The sequence below is a fragment of the Rosa chinensis genome, chromosome 2 (genome assembly GCF_002994745.2).
Source record: "Rosa chinensis cultivar Old Blush chromosome 2, RchiOBHm-V2, whole genome shotgun sequence".
In the NCBI taxonomy this organism is placed as follows: Eukaryota; Viridiplantae; Streptophyta; class Magnoliopsida; order Rosales; family Rosaceae; genus Rosa; species Rosa chinensis.
Genome location: NC_037089.1, coordinates 86,598,778 through 86,616,484, shown reverse-complemented (window position 1 = coordinate 86,616,484; position 17,707 = coordinate 86,598,778). Strand labels below are relative to the sequence as shown.

The window sequence follows — 17,707 nt, the reverse complement described above, 5'->3', positions numbered from 1 at the left end:
TTTTAGCTATGCATTCACTCAATTCTCATCTCGCATTAAAAAATTTCGCAGTGACAATGGTGGTGAATTTCTTTCCCTCTGCTTTTTTTTTAATGATAATGGTGTTATTTTTCAACATTCCTGCGTTTCCACGCCCCAACAAAATGGGGTTGTGGAACGCAAACATCGTCACATCTTGCAAGTGGCTCGCGCTTTAAAATTTCACGCTCATCTTCCTACCCAATTTTGGGGGGAGTGTGCTCTTACTGTGGTGCACATCATCAATCGATTACCTACCCCTGTCCTTTCCTTCCAAACTCCATTTGAGCGTCTCTACTCAAAACCACCTCCGTTCCATCATCTTCGTGTGTTTGGATGTTTGGCCTATGCTACCAATGTTCATACTTCACACAAATTCGATTATCGTGCCATGACTTGTATTTTCATCGGTTATCCCGTTGGTCAAAAGGCATACAAATTGTATAATCTGTCAACTAAAAAGGTCTTCACAAGTAGGGTTGTTTTCTTTCATGAGACTATTTTTCCATATGCCTCTGCCACACCCGTTTCTTCTGTCTCCTCTTTGGCCCATTCCCACTGCCCAATCCCTCTTCCCCTGTCTGACCCAACATCCTCCCTTGACCTCACTTTTGACTCTCCTCCTCTTTCTTCTTCCCATTGTCCCGACATCGCACCCTCATCCTCTTCCCCACCCAGCGCAGCAGACCTCCTCGCCCCCGCGCCGATCGTCTCTCCTCCTACCCACAACTACCCCGCCCCAACCTCTCCTTGCCCAACCCTTCGGACTTATGCTCGCCGTCCCAAACCTCCGGCACTCCCATACCCACTTCCGGCCTCGCCGCCCTCCTATCTCCCGGCGCCATCTTCTCCGGCCCCAGCTTCTAACCCGCTCAATTCTTCACCCGACTCGCCTCCACCAACCCTGGACCCCTTACCCGCCTCGGCTACAGCTTCACCCGCACCCATCCCCGAGCCTCTTCGCCGCTCCAGCCGCTCCCGTCATCCACCAACGAAATTTCAAGATTATCAATGCTCTCAGGTCACGTTTGCTTGCCCAGACCACTCGAATTCCTTGCTTCCAGGTCAGACTACCGGTACCCGATATCCCCTGGCACAGTATGTTTCTTATCATCGTTACAGGCCTGCACATCGCTCTTTCATTGCCCAGATCAGTCAAGTTACAGAGCCTCGATCGTATTCTGAAGCCGTCATCCATCCTGAATGGCAGGAGGCGATGGTTATGAATTGCAGGCCCTTCAGGCTAATGGTACATGGACTCTCACTTCCCTTCAGCGCAGGGAAGACCCCGATCGGTTGTCGGTGGGTCTATAAGATTAAACATCACTCTGATGGATCCATTGAGAGATACAAAGCGCGCCTCGTTGCTAAGGGATTCACCCAATTGGAGGGTGTCGATTATCAGGATACATTCTCTCCCACTGCCAAAATCATCACAGTTCGCTGTCTTCTTGCCTTGGCTACAGCTCGAGGCTGGTCCCTCACTAGTTGGATGTCAATAACGCTTTCCTTCACGGCGATCTCCATGAAGAAATTTATATGTCTCCACCGCCAGGGCTTCGGAGACAGGGGGAGAGAAACTTGGTATGTCGACTTCATAAGTCTTTATATGGTTTGAAGCAAGCATAAGTGGTTCTCAAAATTCTCAGAAGCTATTCGAACTGCAGGGTATGTTCAATCTCAAGCGGACTACTCGTTATTCACCAGAACACAAGGCAAGTCTTTCACTGCTCTCTTGATATATGTTGATGATATTTTGATTACTGGAAATGATTCTGTGAGTATTGCTGCAATTAAGAAATTCCTTCATAGTCAATTTCATCTTAAGGATCTTGGTGATTTTAAAATATTTCCTTGGCATTGAGGTATCTTCTTCCAAGAATGGAATTTTTATTTCCCAACGCAAGTATGCTTTAGAAATCATTGAGGATGCAGGATTGTTAGGTGCAGCACCCATTGACACTCCTATGGAGCGAGGTTTGAAATTGTCCGATGAAAGTGATTTACTCAAGGATCCAGGTCGTTATAGGAGGTTGATTGGTAGATTGATATATCTTACAGTCTCAAGGCCAGATATTACATATTCTGTGCATGTATTAAGCCGGTTTATGCATCAGCCTCGTAAGCTTCATATGGAGGCAGCACTTCGTGTTGTGCGTTATCTTAAGAGCGCACCTGGCCAAGGATTGTTCTTCTCCTCAAACAGTGATTTCAGGTTACGAGCCTATTGTGATTCGGATTGGGCAGGTTGTCCAATCACTAGAAGGTCTACCACAGGTTATTGTGTCTTCCTTGGTCCTTTATTGGTCTCATGGAGATCGAAACGACAGAAAACAGTGTCACTCTCTTCAGCCGAAGCCGAATATCGTGCTATGACAGGTGCTTGCTGCGAGTTAACTTGGCTGAAATATCTTCTTAGAGATTTGGGAGTATTGCATCAAGAACCTGCCTTGTTATACTGCGACAATAAAGCTGCATTGCATATTGCAGCAAATCCAGTCTTTCATGAACGGACTAGACACATTGAAATGGATTGTCATTAAATCCGGGATAAGATTCAAGATGGTTCTGTTGTTACAAGGTTTGTGAGTTCTGCACATCAGTTGGCAGACATCTTGACTAAAGCTTTGGGAAAAGAAGCCTTTGTTCCTATGATTCGCAAGTTGGGAGTACAAGATATCCACTCTCCAACTTGAGGGGGAGTGTTAGGAAAATAATCTAACTTATCTTGTGTATAAAGTAGAGATATTCTGTATATAACAATTGGGGTCGTGACTACTTACCCAATTTTAGTCTAAAAATTGTCCACTTGCTCCACTAAGAGTTTTTTAACCCCAATTACCCGATCTAACTTATATTGACTGTATTACCTCATTTTAATTAACAAATATTCTCTCTCTCCTCCACTCAGCCTCTCTCTCTCCTCCAGAATCTCTCTCTCTCTCCACCGTCGCTGGAATTATGCCAGAAATCAAACTCCATATCAGAACTCGACGCCTCCATCTCACCAGGGCCTTAGACACCGCCATTTCGCTGAAAGACCCGATTACGATCCACGAAGCGATGTTGTAATCTTTCCTCGCCGGAGGCAAGAGGGTCTGACCTGTTCTGTGTGTCGCAGCGTGCGAGATCGTCAGAGGGTCTGAGTCAGTCACCATGCCGGCGGCCTGCGCCGTCAAGATGATCCACACCATGTTGTTGATCCACGACGACTTGCCGTGCATGGATAATGACGATCTCTGCCGCGGGAAGCCCACCAACCACAAGGTTTTCGGCGAAGACGTTGCAGTTTTGGCCGGCGAAGCACTTCTCTCCTTCGCGGTCGAGCACCTAGCCTTGTCCACCGTCGGCATCGAGCCTTCTAGAATCGTCCGAGTCGTGGAAGAGCTTGCCCGGTCAATCGGGTCGGAGGGATTGGTAGCGGGTCAAGTCGTGGATATCCACTCTGAGGGGTTATCCGACGTGGGACTGGAGCACCTGGAGTACATACACCTCCACAAAATTGTAGCTCTTCTTGAATGTAAGAAGAAGATAAAAAGGAAAGCCTGAGTTCTTCTAATCCTTCCGGTGTCTGAGTTTCAATATGGGATGTTGCTAGAAGTTATGTATCAATTTTGATTTGTCTGGGATTTGTAGAGTCATGCTGCACTTTCACTTGACCAATATGGGTTTGTTTGATGGTCTATTGGGGGGCAGTAGACACATTATTGGCCCCCGGTAGACTTTGATACGAGGGACAGGGTTCACTATAGTGTGGTATTTTGATAAGTTACATGTTGTTTTCTGTGTATTAAAGTCAAATTATCTGTGAATCCTACAAAATGGTGCATTTTTGGTGGTCTATTGGGAGGCAGTAGAGACATTGGACTTTGTATTGGGGGCAATAATATGATTATTGGGAGGCACTAATATGATTATTGGGAGCCAATAATATGATTATAAATTGGTCAATTGTGCCTGTAATGTATTCATTTTGGTTTTGGGAGTTCATACAATTCACTTGATGGCAATAACATGATTTTTGGGAGACAATAATATGATTTTTGGGGGGCAATAATATGATTACTGGGGGCAATAATATGGTTACTGGGTATTATTAGGGACCGGTCGCCGGATTCTGGTCACCGGTCTCCGGATTCCGGTCACCGGAGTCCGAGGCCTGCCACTAGTCACCGGAGTCGGCGGCCGGCCACTTGTCACCAAAGTCCGGCAAGGTGGAGGATGATTTCTCCCTCTAAGTGAGAAAGAATGAGAGGGCAAAAAAATCCCAAAAATAAATAAAAAGAATTAAAAAATAATTAATTGGGTAAAGGGGAAATAATCTCTTAGAGTGTTTTGGGTAAATGAGGTTAAAAAACTGTTAGTGGAGCAAGTGGGCAAATTTTAAGCTAAAATTGGGTAAATGAGCATTTCTTCCTTTTATATTCCTAGATTGTAGTCGGTAGTGATAGCTGATAGCTGATAGCTTGCTTATAGGAGAGACAAACGTGCAGGACACGTACACCTACTGTATATGTACGTGATTACAGATCAATGATAATTATTCAGCCATATCTTCTTCTTTTTCATTTAGTAAGAAAACGTAGAACAGAACTACATGTCAAATTAAAGATCCAAAGTTCCAAACCTGTCAAACAGAACAAAACTACATGTCGATATAATAGTTGTTTCTCAGCATCAATTGAACGTAATGAAGCAACTATAAACCATTATGACATCAAATCTGATTTAGCCGCTAATGTAATTTCACATCCACTTACACCTTATATCTATTATATCCAAAACCATACAAACCTTTAAACTACACACTAATCAAAACCTAAATATCTGCATGACTCGAATTTACGATGTCCAATTTCTCTCCAATATGAATACTATTGTGCCAAGTTAGTTTTTTTCTGTAATAGTTTTTTCATCATTGCTTTTCAGTTTCTTTCTTTGGAAAACAGATATACAGAAATTGTAAATTTGTTTAAAACTTGTATCACAATTTCAACAAGAGAATATTCTCTACTCTAAATCCCTATCTCCTTATGAACAGTAGAATCCTTAGGAATAGTTCCTTACTGTTTTGCCCCCTTCTTTTCTGTGGCGTTTTACGCTCTCCCCCCTGGTGCAATGCTGTTTGTATCGGACACCTGTTCTTTCATTTGCTTGCCACCGCTTTGATCAGTTGTGGTTGTTGGTCGATAGAGGCGAAGAGAGGGAGAGCGTCTCTATCGCATCCATCTGTCTATTTTGGTAGTTGAGAGCGAGTGAGAGCGTACAGGGATAGGAGGGGAGAGATAGATATTAGAGAAGCCCCAGTTGGTTTACCAAAACAGTTAGTTTCAGTTGTGCTAAATGCTGGATCAAAGAATCATTAGAGGAGGTTGTTAACTCCGAAATCTCTGTTGTTTTCTAAATTCTAATTCACTCAATACTATGCATGTTTTGCATAATGTACGGTGCTGAGGATTCGAATTCAGAAAAGAAGTTGAGAGTAGGTTAATTGCTTTCTGAATCCTTTCTGTTGCAGATAGATAGTGCATTGTGGTCCATTTGTACAAGAATTTAGCGAACTAATCATTCCAGGTATTGTCTACACTATGCATGTAGTGCCTTTTCGGCGGTTACCATGCATGTCATGCTACTTGATAATGGATTCTAATTTCCTTTGTCTATTCTTTCTAAGTTTCTCAAGCCTCTAAACTTGGTGGGCTTTAGTTTCTCTGCATAAAAAGGCAAGCGACAAAGCATACATCATCCTCTTGGCTTCTTGCTGCTGCATGATCAATCTAGTCTCACTTTTCGGTTGAATTATTTCCCAGTTTATTTCAGTTAAAATTCGTTACTAATTAAGGTTCTTTAAACAAGTTTTCAGCTTTTGCATATTTCAAATTTGACATCCTAAACCTGAGTATTAGTGTGAGTCTCTGAACAATGCTAGGCGTTTTGCTCTGTTTCACTCTGCTCTTTTGGTGCCGACTCTGCAAGTGTTTCTTTTTTTGGCTCCTATTCTATTTTTTATTTGAGATTGATGGTTTTGTTTACATGTATATGCTGATTATATGTAGAGAGAAATTGATAGTGGTATTGGTTAAGTCAATGAAGAATCCAAGGACTGCTCTGATCAAGACCTCCGAAGTCAATGAAGAATCCAAGGACTGCTCTCATGATCAAGACCTCCATCATGGCTTTCGGCTGATATCTTCAATGCCTTTGGTGACAGTTTGCTTGACTCCACCACCGCTGATGCATTTGACCAATTGGTGTGTATCCAATCCTGTTGTACTACTTCTCTCAATTTTGATCATCATATTAACGGTTTGGATTGCATGATGGGTTTTTGCAGCTGTTGCAATTGCTGCTGGAGGCCTCACAAGACAAGACGTTTGTTTGCGAAGAAGCAGACAAGGCGCTAAGAGCAGTGGTGAAGTATTTGACAACTCTGCCTCTGCTTCATAGGCTTAAAGGCTATGTCACCCATGCCCACCTCAAAGTCAGAGCCAAAGCTGCAATATCCATCTGCATTTTTGTTTTCGGATGGACACTGTTTGATGACTCGATTTGTATATGTTGTTTTTTTTTTTTTCAGGAAACTATAGGGAGAAGCAGAAGAGGAATTAGTCATGCAACAAGAAATCAAGGTCAAAATTTTCGCTACTCTTTGACTTAAATGTTGAGAATTTAGCACGTTAGTTCTTAAAGGGCATGTATTGCTGAATCACGTAAACAAATGATGAGAATCAAATTGTCTGTTGCTACCAAAACCAAGAACAAATGTTATAATTCTACAAGGATTCAACAATACCAGCTCATAAAATGAAGAAAAGGGTAAGAAGATTGTTCCTGTAATATTAATTAGTTAACCAAGTTAGTCTAATAAGGCTAAGTCCTGTTGTTTTGAAAAATACCATCACAAATCCTGACCCTTTGTCATTCTGGATTCCATCTTTCTTTACTTTACTTATTCCATGCATGTCAAGCTTTCAAGGAAGTTGCCTCCAGAAACAAGATATGAAACAGCGTCTAATGATGTGTGGTATGGATGACATGATCATATGATGTTTACTTGCATTATATTGCTGATTTATTTGGACAAAACCGGAAGTGAACACAAACTTCTTAAGAAAGTTAAAAGTGTGAAAAAGGGTTGTATGCTCTTTTCTGAATGAGCCTGAGCATCCTAATATGTAATCATTGTAATCTGGTGATTCTGAAGCAGCTTATTTAAAAATGTAGTCTCATTTTTTGTTTGAATTATGGCCCAGTTTTGTTGATTCATAGCATAAATGCCCTTTGATGAGTATGAAAGTTAGGATTTACCTTTGGAGAGCTGACTTTAAATCAGGCTGTTCTTTGTCCTTCAATGCATTGCTACCGGTATGGCGGTATCGGGTTTAAATTCAGTTGACGTAGTGCTTTCCTTCCTGCACATCTACCAACATATGAACCGGAAACCATAGCATATTATCCTACCAAATTCCCAACAGATCAGAAGTTGCAGGGACAAATACTTTTTCCCCCTTCTTTAGTTTGCATACTTTGAAAAAATCACTATATGCTGTAAGTCCAGTGAAACCTGCAAAAACAAATAAACACAATAATTGTCATGGTTAAAATTGGCACTTAAGTGGATGGATGTTGTTTTGGCAATGTATGCTTTTGTTCTTCTCACCTAAAGCCAGTCTATATTACAAAGTTCAGAGAGATTTTCTTCTCTTTTTTTAAAGCAGGCTAAAGTCTTCTTATGCTCAATTGAAAATATTAAAGCTAATCGTTTTCCCAAAATACTAATTTACTTTCTCTTATACCAATAGAAGAATATAAACATGGTACATATATGAATTATTTCTATTTTTTTCTTCTTCTATATGATCTGGTTGCCCATCTTTTATAAATGAGAAAGGGAGGATTCAACACTACAAATCTTAAGAGTTACTGCTTATCTCTAACAACAGTTCAGTCAAGAGAATCAAAGTTCAAAATATGAATTCAACTAACAATAAACGGCAAAAGAATGCAGGCAATTCCATAGTATGCATAGAGACCTATGTTGGGAAAATTAATAGAATGGAAATAATAACTCCAACCACAAAAGGATAATATGCAAAGAAATAAAACGAGTAAAGGAAAGTGAACACCAGATATAACGTGGTTCAGCAAGATGCCTACGTCCACGGAGCAGCAACAACAAGAACTTCCACTATGATAATGTGGGTACAAGAGATACACAACTTCAAGAACAACTACTTGAAGGAAACTCTCTCTCACACTTGTTTTGCTACCTAACCACAACTACACACTCAACATGTAGTAAAACACTCTTCACTCTCTACTTGGATGAAGATGTTTTTCTCTCTATCTGCAGTTTGGACTTACTGCCTTTACTCTCTCTACACAAGCTGGCCGATAAGAGGAATTTGTGAACTTCTGCCGTTCCTTCTCTTTCTCTCCAGCTCTTTATAAACAAAAAGAGGTGTGAAAGGAACAGTCACTATTCCTTTCCATTTGCTTTCACCTTTTCTCTTTTTGCATGTTTGCTGCCATGTCTGCCGAAAGCTTGGTCTCCCACTTTCTTTTTCTTTGTCTCCCACGTTCTTCTTTATCATAGAGACAACACCCTTATTGTAAGGAGGGACATACCTAACAATCTCCCCCTCCCGACTTAGATGGAGGGATGCGTCAGTCCTGACGCGCTTCTGCAAAACTCAAACTTTTGTTGTTGAACAACTTTGGTCAACATATCTGAAATGTTCTTGTTGGTGTGGATTTTCCTCAACTGGAAAAACTTCTTTGACACTGCATCTCGGATCCAATGATACCGATGATCAATGTGCTTAGTGCGAGGGTGATACATTGAATTTTTGCTCAAGTGAATAGCACTCTGACTATCACAATGTACCACATAATTTCCTTGCTTCACACCCAACTCTTGAACGAACCTTTGCAGCCATATCATTTCCTTGCCAGCTTCATTTGCTGCTAAGTACTCTGATTCTGTGGTGGATAATGCAACACACTTCTGTAACTTGGACTGCCATGACACAGCTCCCCCAGAAAATGTAAATAAGTATGCAGAAGTGGACTTTCGATTATCAAGGTCTCCTGCCAAATCTGCATCTGTAAAACCTTCCAAGATTGGTTCTGATCCACCAAAACATAAACACAACTTTGAGGTGCCCCTCAAATATTTGAGTTTCCACTTGACAGCTTCCCAATGCTCTCTGCCAGGATTAGAAAGATATCTACTAACAACACCAACTGCATGTGCAATATCAGGGCGAGTGCATACCATGGCATACATAAGACTACCAACAGCTGACGAGTAAGGGATACCTGCCATCTTGTCTTTCTCCACTTGTGTAGTTGGACATGATAATCTGCTTAACTTGAAATGATTACCTAGAGGTGAGCTTACTGACTTAGCTTCTTTCATGTTGAACCTTTCAAGCACTCGTTCAACATACCTCTCCTGTGACAGCCATAATTTCTTCGCCTGCCTATCACGAGTAATCTCCATGCCCAAAATCTGCTTAGCTGGCCCTAAGTCTTTCATATCAAATGACTTTGATAAATCTGCTTTCAACTTGTGAATCATAGAAGCATCTTTGCCCACTATTAACATATCATCAACATAGAGCAACAAGATAATGAAGTTACCTCCAGTAAACCGCTGGAGATACACACATGGATCTGCATCAGTTCTCTTGTACCCATGACCCACCATGAATGAGTCAAATTTCTTGTACCATTGCCTTGGCGCTTGCTTAAGCCCGTATAGACTTTTCTTCAACTTGCAAACCATGTGCTGCTTTCCCTTGACTTCGAAACCTTCTGGTTGCTCCATGTATATTTCTTCTTCCAAATCACCATGAAGAAATGCAGTTTTCACATCTAACTGCTCCACCTCAAGATCCATGCTAGCTGCCATGCCTAAAATGATTCTGATAGAAGTCATCTTGACAACTGGTGAGAAGATCTCATCAAAATCTATTCCTTCCTTCTGCCCAAAACCTTTCACTACCAAGCGAGCCTTGAACTTTGTCAACTGTTCATTCTCGTCTCTCTTCAATTTGAACACCCATTTATTTTTGAGTGCTTTTCTGCCTTTAGGAAGCTCCACCAATTCATAGGTGTCATTCTTCAATAAGGACTCCATTTCAGACTTCATCGCCAACATCCACTTATCACAGTCTGCATGAGTCTTTGCCTCCTCAAAGCATTCAGGCTCTCCATCATTGGTCAACAGAATGTATCTGGAATATGGATCATCTCCATCACTAGTCACCAATATATACTGTGAAGAATGATACTTGGTATTTGGCTTTGGCTCTCTGTTGGATCTTCGAACTGGTACTTGGGCATTTTCTAGCTGCTCCCCCTGATTTGGCTCCCTCTGATCATTATCTTCAGGTTCTGCTGCTTCTGCTTCCGCCATATCAGGAACATCTTCATTTACCATATCTTGAGCTTTGTCACTAGGTTCTTCTTGAAGCGGTGATGAATCGTATGTGAGCTGGTCTGCATGTTCTACTTCATTTTTGTCAAAATCCGCAATGGTTTGACCTTCATGAAACACCACATCTCTGTTTCTGAATAATTTCTTGGTCTTTGGATTCCACAATCGGTAGCCCATCTCTTCATTGCCATATCCAAGAAAGATACACGGCATGGCCTTGTCATCCAGCTTTGATCTTTGCTCCTTTGGCACATGTGCAAATGCTTTGCACCCAAACACCCTCAAGTGGGAATATGAAGCGCTTCTACCGGTCCATACGCCTTCGGGAGTCTCCAAGCCCAACGGTACACATGGTGTTCGGTTAATAAGGTAACATGCAGTTGTCATTGCTTCGCCCCAAAACTTCTTTGTCAGGTTGGCCGTCTTCAGCATGCTTCTCACTTTTTCTAGAATGGTGCGGTTCATCCTCTCTGCTACACCATTATGTTGTGGGGTGCCAGGAATTGTCTTCACGTGTTTGATGCCATGCTTCGAACAATAATCTTTGAATTCGTTCGAAGTATATTCTCCTCCATTGTCACTACGGATACATTTGAGGGATCTTCCTGTCTCCCTTTCCACCATGGCATGAAATTCCTTAAAGGTTTGAAACACCTGGTCTTTTGTTTTCAACAAATAAACCCAAACCTTTCGTGAAGCATCATCAATATAAGTGACAAAATATTTATTATGACCTACTGATTCAACTTCCATAGGGCCACATACATCTGAGTGTACTAGGTCTAATACATTTTCTTTTCTTGTAAATGTTCTTGTGAAGCTAACTTTATGTTGTTTACCAAATAAACAATAATCACAAGAGTCAAGTGAGGTACCTTTGGCAAAAGGAATTAGAGACTTCTTTGCCAAAACTTGCAATCCCTTCTCACTCATATGACCTAGCCGCTTGTGCCATAAACTTGGAGAAGAGTCGTCTGCAACATTCAATTCTCCTTTGCATATTTTGCCATATGTCTTATAGAGGGTGCAACACATCTTCCCTCTAGCAATTACCAACGATCCCTTGGTAAGCCTCCACTTTTGATCACCTCCATGATGATGAAACCCTTGTCGGTCAAGCACACCGGTTGACATCAAATTGAGACGTAGACCCGGAACATGTCTAACATCTTTTAACATAAGCTTGTTGCCCAAATCGGTCTCAAAACAAATATCTCCAATTCCTGAAATCTTGGAGTAACCATCGTTGCCCATCTTCACCCTCCCAAAGTCACCGCCTTGGTATGTAGTGAAGTACTCCAAGTGTGGAGTAGCATGGAAAGAGGCTCCAGAATCAACGACCCATGCAACACCGGAACAATCATCAACATGTAAGCATTCACCTTCAAGACAAAGGAACTCACATTCATCATGAGACACGGAAGCTGCAGTGTTTCTCGTGTCATCGTTCGGTTGATGAGTATTGCCATCTCGACCCTCCTTCGGATCCTTCTTCAATTTGTTGCAATTCTTCTTCATGTGGCCAAAAATACCACAATGATGGCATTTTCCATTGAATCGTGTTCTGGATCTGCTCATACTCCTTCCGTGGCCTTTGGGTCCTCTGCTTTTGCTCCTTCCTCTATGCTCCGTCACAAAGACTTGGCTATTGTCCGAGCTTGAAGATTTTCTTCTTGTTTCTTCATTCAACATGTTATTTTTAACATTATCCATAGACAATACACCATCTGGAGCAGAATTACTTACAGTTACAACAAAGGTCTCCCAATTGTCCGGCAATGATCCCAATAGCAACAAGGCTTGCAACTCGTCATCAATCTTCATGTCCATCGTGGCCAATTGATTGATTGTACTTTGGAAGTTGTTGAGGTGCTCGGTCACTCTAACACTATCTTTGTACTTCATGTTTACGAGCTCCTTGATTAGAAATGCTTTCTTGGCAGCAGTCTTCTTCTCGAACAAGGACGTCAACTTCAGCCATAATTCATGTGCATTGGTTTCATTAGACACATGGTGGAATACACTGTCATCCACCCATTCGCGGATATGAGCGATGGCTTTGCGGTTCATCTTCGTCCAAGTCGGAACTGAAGTTCCTTCCGGCTTGGCCTCCTCTCCTATGATTGGCTCATGCAAATCTTTGCAATGGAGAATATCCTCCATTCTCGGCTTCCATGTAATCCAATTAGAGTGGTTGAGTCGGATCATGGTACTCCGTGAACTTTCCATTCTAACACCTTACGGACCAAGTGCTCTGATACCACTGTTGGGAAAATTAATAGAATGGAAATAATAACTCCAACCACAAAAGGATAATATGCAAAGAAATAAAACGAGTAAAGGAAAGTGAACACCAGATATAACGTGGTTCAGCAAGATGCCTACGTCCACGGAGCAGCAACAACAAGAACTTCCACTATGATAATGTGGGTACAAGAGATACACAACTTCAAGAACAACTACTTGAAGGAAACTCTCTCTCACACTTGTTTTGCTACCTAACCACAACTACACACTCAACATGTAGTAAAACACTCTTCACTCTCTACTTGGATGAAGATGTTTTTCTCTCTATCTGCAGTTTGGACTTACTGCCTTTACTCTCTCTACACAAGCTGGCCGATAAGAGGAATTTGTGAACTTCTGCCGTTCCTTCTCTTTCTCTCCAGCTCTTTATAAACAAAAAGAGGTGTGAAAGGAACAGTCACTATTCCTTTCCATTTGCTTTCACCTTTTCTCTTTTTGCATGTTTGCTGCCATGTCTGCCGAAAGCTTGGTCTCCCACTTTCTTTTTCTTTGTCTCCCACGTTCTTCTTTATCATAGAGACAACACCCTTATTGTAAGGAGGGACATACCTAACAACCTAGGTAATTGATAGGTTACTTTTTAGGCAATTTCTCATTTTTAAGAACTCTGAGCCATTTATGCTCACTCATTGCTTGATGATTTGTTTTTTGCTGTTGTTGCTTTGTTCAAACGTCAGCAAGTTCCTATGCTTAATGCTTTCAAAAATATACCTCATGGAAAAATAATACCATTTCTCCCTTTGAGTCTGAATAAATATGTTGTGAATTTCATTGTTGTTTCCTTTGGCTTTTTCAGATCTTCTCTTAAAAAGAAAAAGGCTTCTATTTTTGCTGCTGTTGCTTTGTTTTGAGTTTTTAAGTATCTCAGTTTCTTATTTTCAGTCAGGTCAGGTATGTTAGATTCTTATTTACCTTCTACATCTCTCAGTGTTATTGGGTATATTTAGCTTCCAAAGACCCTTTACAATTCTTAACTAATGAGTAAAAACCCTGTAACAAAATAATAAACAATTAATGTCGGTATCAGAAATTTTTTTCTAAAATTAAGTTCGTTCATTATTTTTTTTAATTTTTTTTTTACCTTTGTTGCAATATGGATTTTAGTTTTTGTATGAAATGGTGAAAGGTTAGAAATCTGATAATCCATTACTTCTCAATTTAACTGTATGTTATATCGATGGGGCAGTTATTAGAATCTCTTAGATTGTTGGTTGTTCTGGAATTGAAGGCTCTATAATAGAATCTAACATGTAACTGCATATACATGTAATTCTTTAAATTCCAAGTTCTGATATCCATATTGAGTTGATAAAACCGTTTCTATTATCTACATTAACCCAAAGCAATCTCTTGTATCATAACAGACCGCTGATATGAACAGTGCTTAGGAACAGAATAGGAGATTTAGTATAGGTAATTTTCTATCTGGTTTAGAGATCAAATTGCTATCTTTGAATTCTATTTGACAGTTGTTGGATTTAGAGATCAATTTTCTATGTGTGCTTCTTCAATTAAATTTACTGTGTGCACTTGCAGCTATACTGAAAACACTGAATTAGTTTTTGTCATCAGAACCAACCAACTCGGTAATTTTCTCACTTTTTTGATACATGTACAAACTGGTTATTTAGATAGAGATAAAAATTCTTGCATTATGTATAACTGTAATTGTAATAATGTATTCCTGTAATTTGGGTTTGTTTTGTAGTCTATGTTTTGGGATTTGGATATTATTTAATGTAAATTGGCAGGTTTAGGTTCAATGTTGACAAGCTTTTAACTAATGTAATTTTTTTGTATACCTATTCAAAACTTTTCTCTTTGTGGGTTGAGTACTGTATGTCTCTGTGCTAGAAATATACAAGCAGAGGCAAGGATTTTGGGGGGCAGGGCTGGGTTTATATCTAGCCCAGTTTCTTAGCTGTGTTGCTTCACAGCTTTGTCCCACATTTTTCATTCTTTGGCTATTCCTTATTTTAGAAACACATGAATTGTGACATTTACTTAAAATGTCAATGATCATACAAGTCTTCCCTTCAGATAAAACTGTGATCAATTTCTAAATTGTGACATTTACATATTAGATTTCAGAATATGAACTTTTTGCTATGTCAGTTTTGAAGAGAACATGTTTATTTTCATTGTATTACTATCATTCATGGAATCTTAGAGTCATAGGTGGGAATATTCAGAAAATGTGATGGAGTGCAATGGCATAAGAATCTGTACTTTGTATCATAATGTGATGAGCTTTGGTGTGTATAACAATGCTCTCTCACAATTTTAGTGCAAGTTATTAGTCTATGCCGCATTGATATAGGATTATTTGATGCCTGATATGTCAAGTTTAGAGTTTCCAAAAGAAACTATGGTACAAGCCATCTTGAACTATCTTGGAGTGTTATATACTTTCACGGATGAAATATGGTTGACCACTTGAACCTATACATTCTTCGACATTTATATTGATTGAATTTAGATATTCGCTATCAGATTTCAAGAAACTTCTGTTTGTAGTATCAGTATTGCTTGCTTTGTGGTTGAGTTGCTGCTTTATACCATTCACATGTAACTTACTCACTAGACTCTTTTTGTGTCATCTCAGTTTCTGTACGTGTGACCAATACTGAAGTCATGTTTTCTGCAGTAAATGAGGAGGTTATTTACAGGACAGAGGTAGTTAGCACCATTCAATTTTAAAATTTCTTCCCAAAGTTTCTTTGTGATTTGCAATTTATCTGTGGCAGCAAGTTTGTTGTTTAATATTGTGACAGCTTACTACAGTATGTTAGTTATGGTTACCATATTAGTTTGCAGATACACACAGCATTAGAAAATAAATGCGAGTTCTAATTTTAATAGCATGATCCGTCATGCTCTGATTACAACTTTTTATATTGTTTTTTTTTTTTAAAGACATTTGCGGATTTGCCTATGCTTAGATTTATCAAAAAAGAGTCGTTTTGTAACTATGCCTTTATGTTTGTTCTTTGATGATGTACTGCTTTAGGATTCATTAAAGTTCGAAAATATCTGCAGAAAAGGTATCTTTGATGTTGATCATTTCATTGATTACCTGAAGGAGGATGTACGAATTGTTCGTGACAATTCCACAGAGCCTTACTGAGCTCTTCTTTAGCATTTTGTGGATTAAATTCAAAATCGACTATCTGTGTTTCATGGTGAATAAGTTCTTTTGTTTTGATATTCCTAGTTTTATTGCGGCAGAAGTAATGGTTGTCATTACAGTTATAGAGATTGCTTGGTTTCGCGATTGGAAACACATATGGCTAGAGGTAGATTCATCTATTGTATTGGATTATATTCGCTCTCCTTCTCTTGTGCATTGGCAACTTTGAGTACGTTGGTTAAATTGCTTATATAGGATCTCATATGTGAACTTCAAATCTTCCAACATATGTAGAGAAGGGAATAAGGTAGCAGATGCTCTAGCTAATCATGGAACATCTTTATCGGAGCAAGTATGGTGGGATATGCCTCCTCCATTTCTCTTGTCGTTCTATGAGAGTGATGTTTTGGGTCTTCCACAATTTAGATTTCGTTGACTTGTTTGGTTTTGTTTGTTTATTCTGGAGGTTTTGGTTAGATCTCCCTCCATTGTCATTTGCATTTTTTTGGCTTAATAAATTGGAGTGTTAGAGAGATTGCTCATCAGCTATCACTCATTGCATAAAATTAAATAAATAAAAGTTCTTTTGTTTTGATTATGTATCTCTGTAATTTGTATGAAGGGCATTCTAACCAAAGATATCCCTTTTTCGGAAATTATATATATAGAAGCTTGGTTATCCTCAAAAAATATATATAGAAGCTTGGTTAAAATATTAGCGCCTGCTCAACACTTTCAAATATGTTCAAGTCTTGTTAAAATATCAACTTTTATAATATGTAGAACAATAACAAATTCGGTTAACATTTATTAGATTGTGATTACTATTCTATTGCGTATAAAATTCAGGGAACAAAGAAACCAGCAACATCGCGCGGGCAAGGTACAGAATTCTCCAAAATCATCGCAACTTTCATTGGTTTTTGTTCTACATTAATGGTCTAGGTCTCTGTCTTTTTTTTTTTTTCCCTCATGCTTCTCTAAAAAAAAAAAATTATTCCATTGAAATTTTCACATTTAGTGAATTGACATCTCATGCTCTTTATACCTTCTATTTACTCTTTAAAAAGTAAATTTTACTAACTTTTTTTTTGTTGAGAGGAAGAGGTCAGCCCTTTATTAAACTAGTAGGAATTACAAATGACAAGCTTCAGCTGCTACTACAGCTGATAGAAACGATCAAACGAAGGAGCAGAAAAATAAAAACAATTTTGAGAGAGAGAACAAGCATGAGCCGCAAGCTGGTGTGCAACAGAGTTACCCATTCTCCCAACATAAGCCACTCGCACAACCGAAGAGACCTCCAACTGCAGCGGAAATGTTATCGAACATTATAGATGAACTTTAATTCTCCCATAATTGAGGTAAGTTTTGAAATATGATTAGAGCTTGTAACTAATTAAAAAAAAAATCTTAAAGGCTTTTTCAAATTAGAATCATCAACGCCTTGTAATAGGGTAAAAGCCAACCCAAAAACGAAGACAAGGAGTTTACTAGCAGCAGCAGCCGCTGGAGGAATGAGTGTAGAAGAGGAATGTGTGTGGGATTAAGAACATAATGAGTTTCACTTGTTATGGGGTCAGGATGGCAATCATGGCATAAGAAGAGGCCATTGCAGGACGGAACAATTTTGATGCGATCATGTATTCGTTTTGAACAAACTTAAGAGGATTGCAGCTGGGTGAACCAGATGCAGTGCCACTTAGGTTCTGGTTTCCGTGGTTAATACCAGTACTTCCGAGCATGATCAAGAGGGATGGAACAAAATTTGATAGATGTGTCGGAAACAACGACCGATGGAGGGGTTT

General features: G+C 39.7%; 1 long non-coding RNA gene and 1 pseudogene across 5 annotated transcripts; both read left to right on the top strand.

Annotated features, from left to right (window-relative positions):
• The first annotated feature begins 2,979 nt into the window (after positions 1-2,979).
• Positions 2,980-3,567, top strand: LOC112185312 (annotated as a pseudogene).
• A 1,888-nt stretch (positions 3,568-5,455) lies between these two features.
• On the top strand, positions 5,456-16,730 carry LOC121051633. Of its 5 annotated transcripts, none has more exons than XR_005806287.1 (8): positions 5,456-5,592; positions 6,075-6,269; positions 6,353-6,499; positions 6,596-6,647; positions 14,134-14,182; positions 14,306-14,355; positions 15,375-16,065; positions 16,194-16,730. It is a non-coding gene; the product is annotated as an uncharacterized LOC121051633 (long non-coding RNA). The 5 variants fall into 5 exon arrangements; XR_005806286.1 differs by having other exon boundaries at positions 16,155-16,730; XR_005806284.1 differs by having other exon boundaries at positions 15,375-15,445; positions 15,809-16,729.
• Positions 16,731-17,707: the final 977 nt, after the last annotated feature.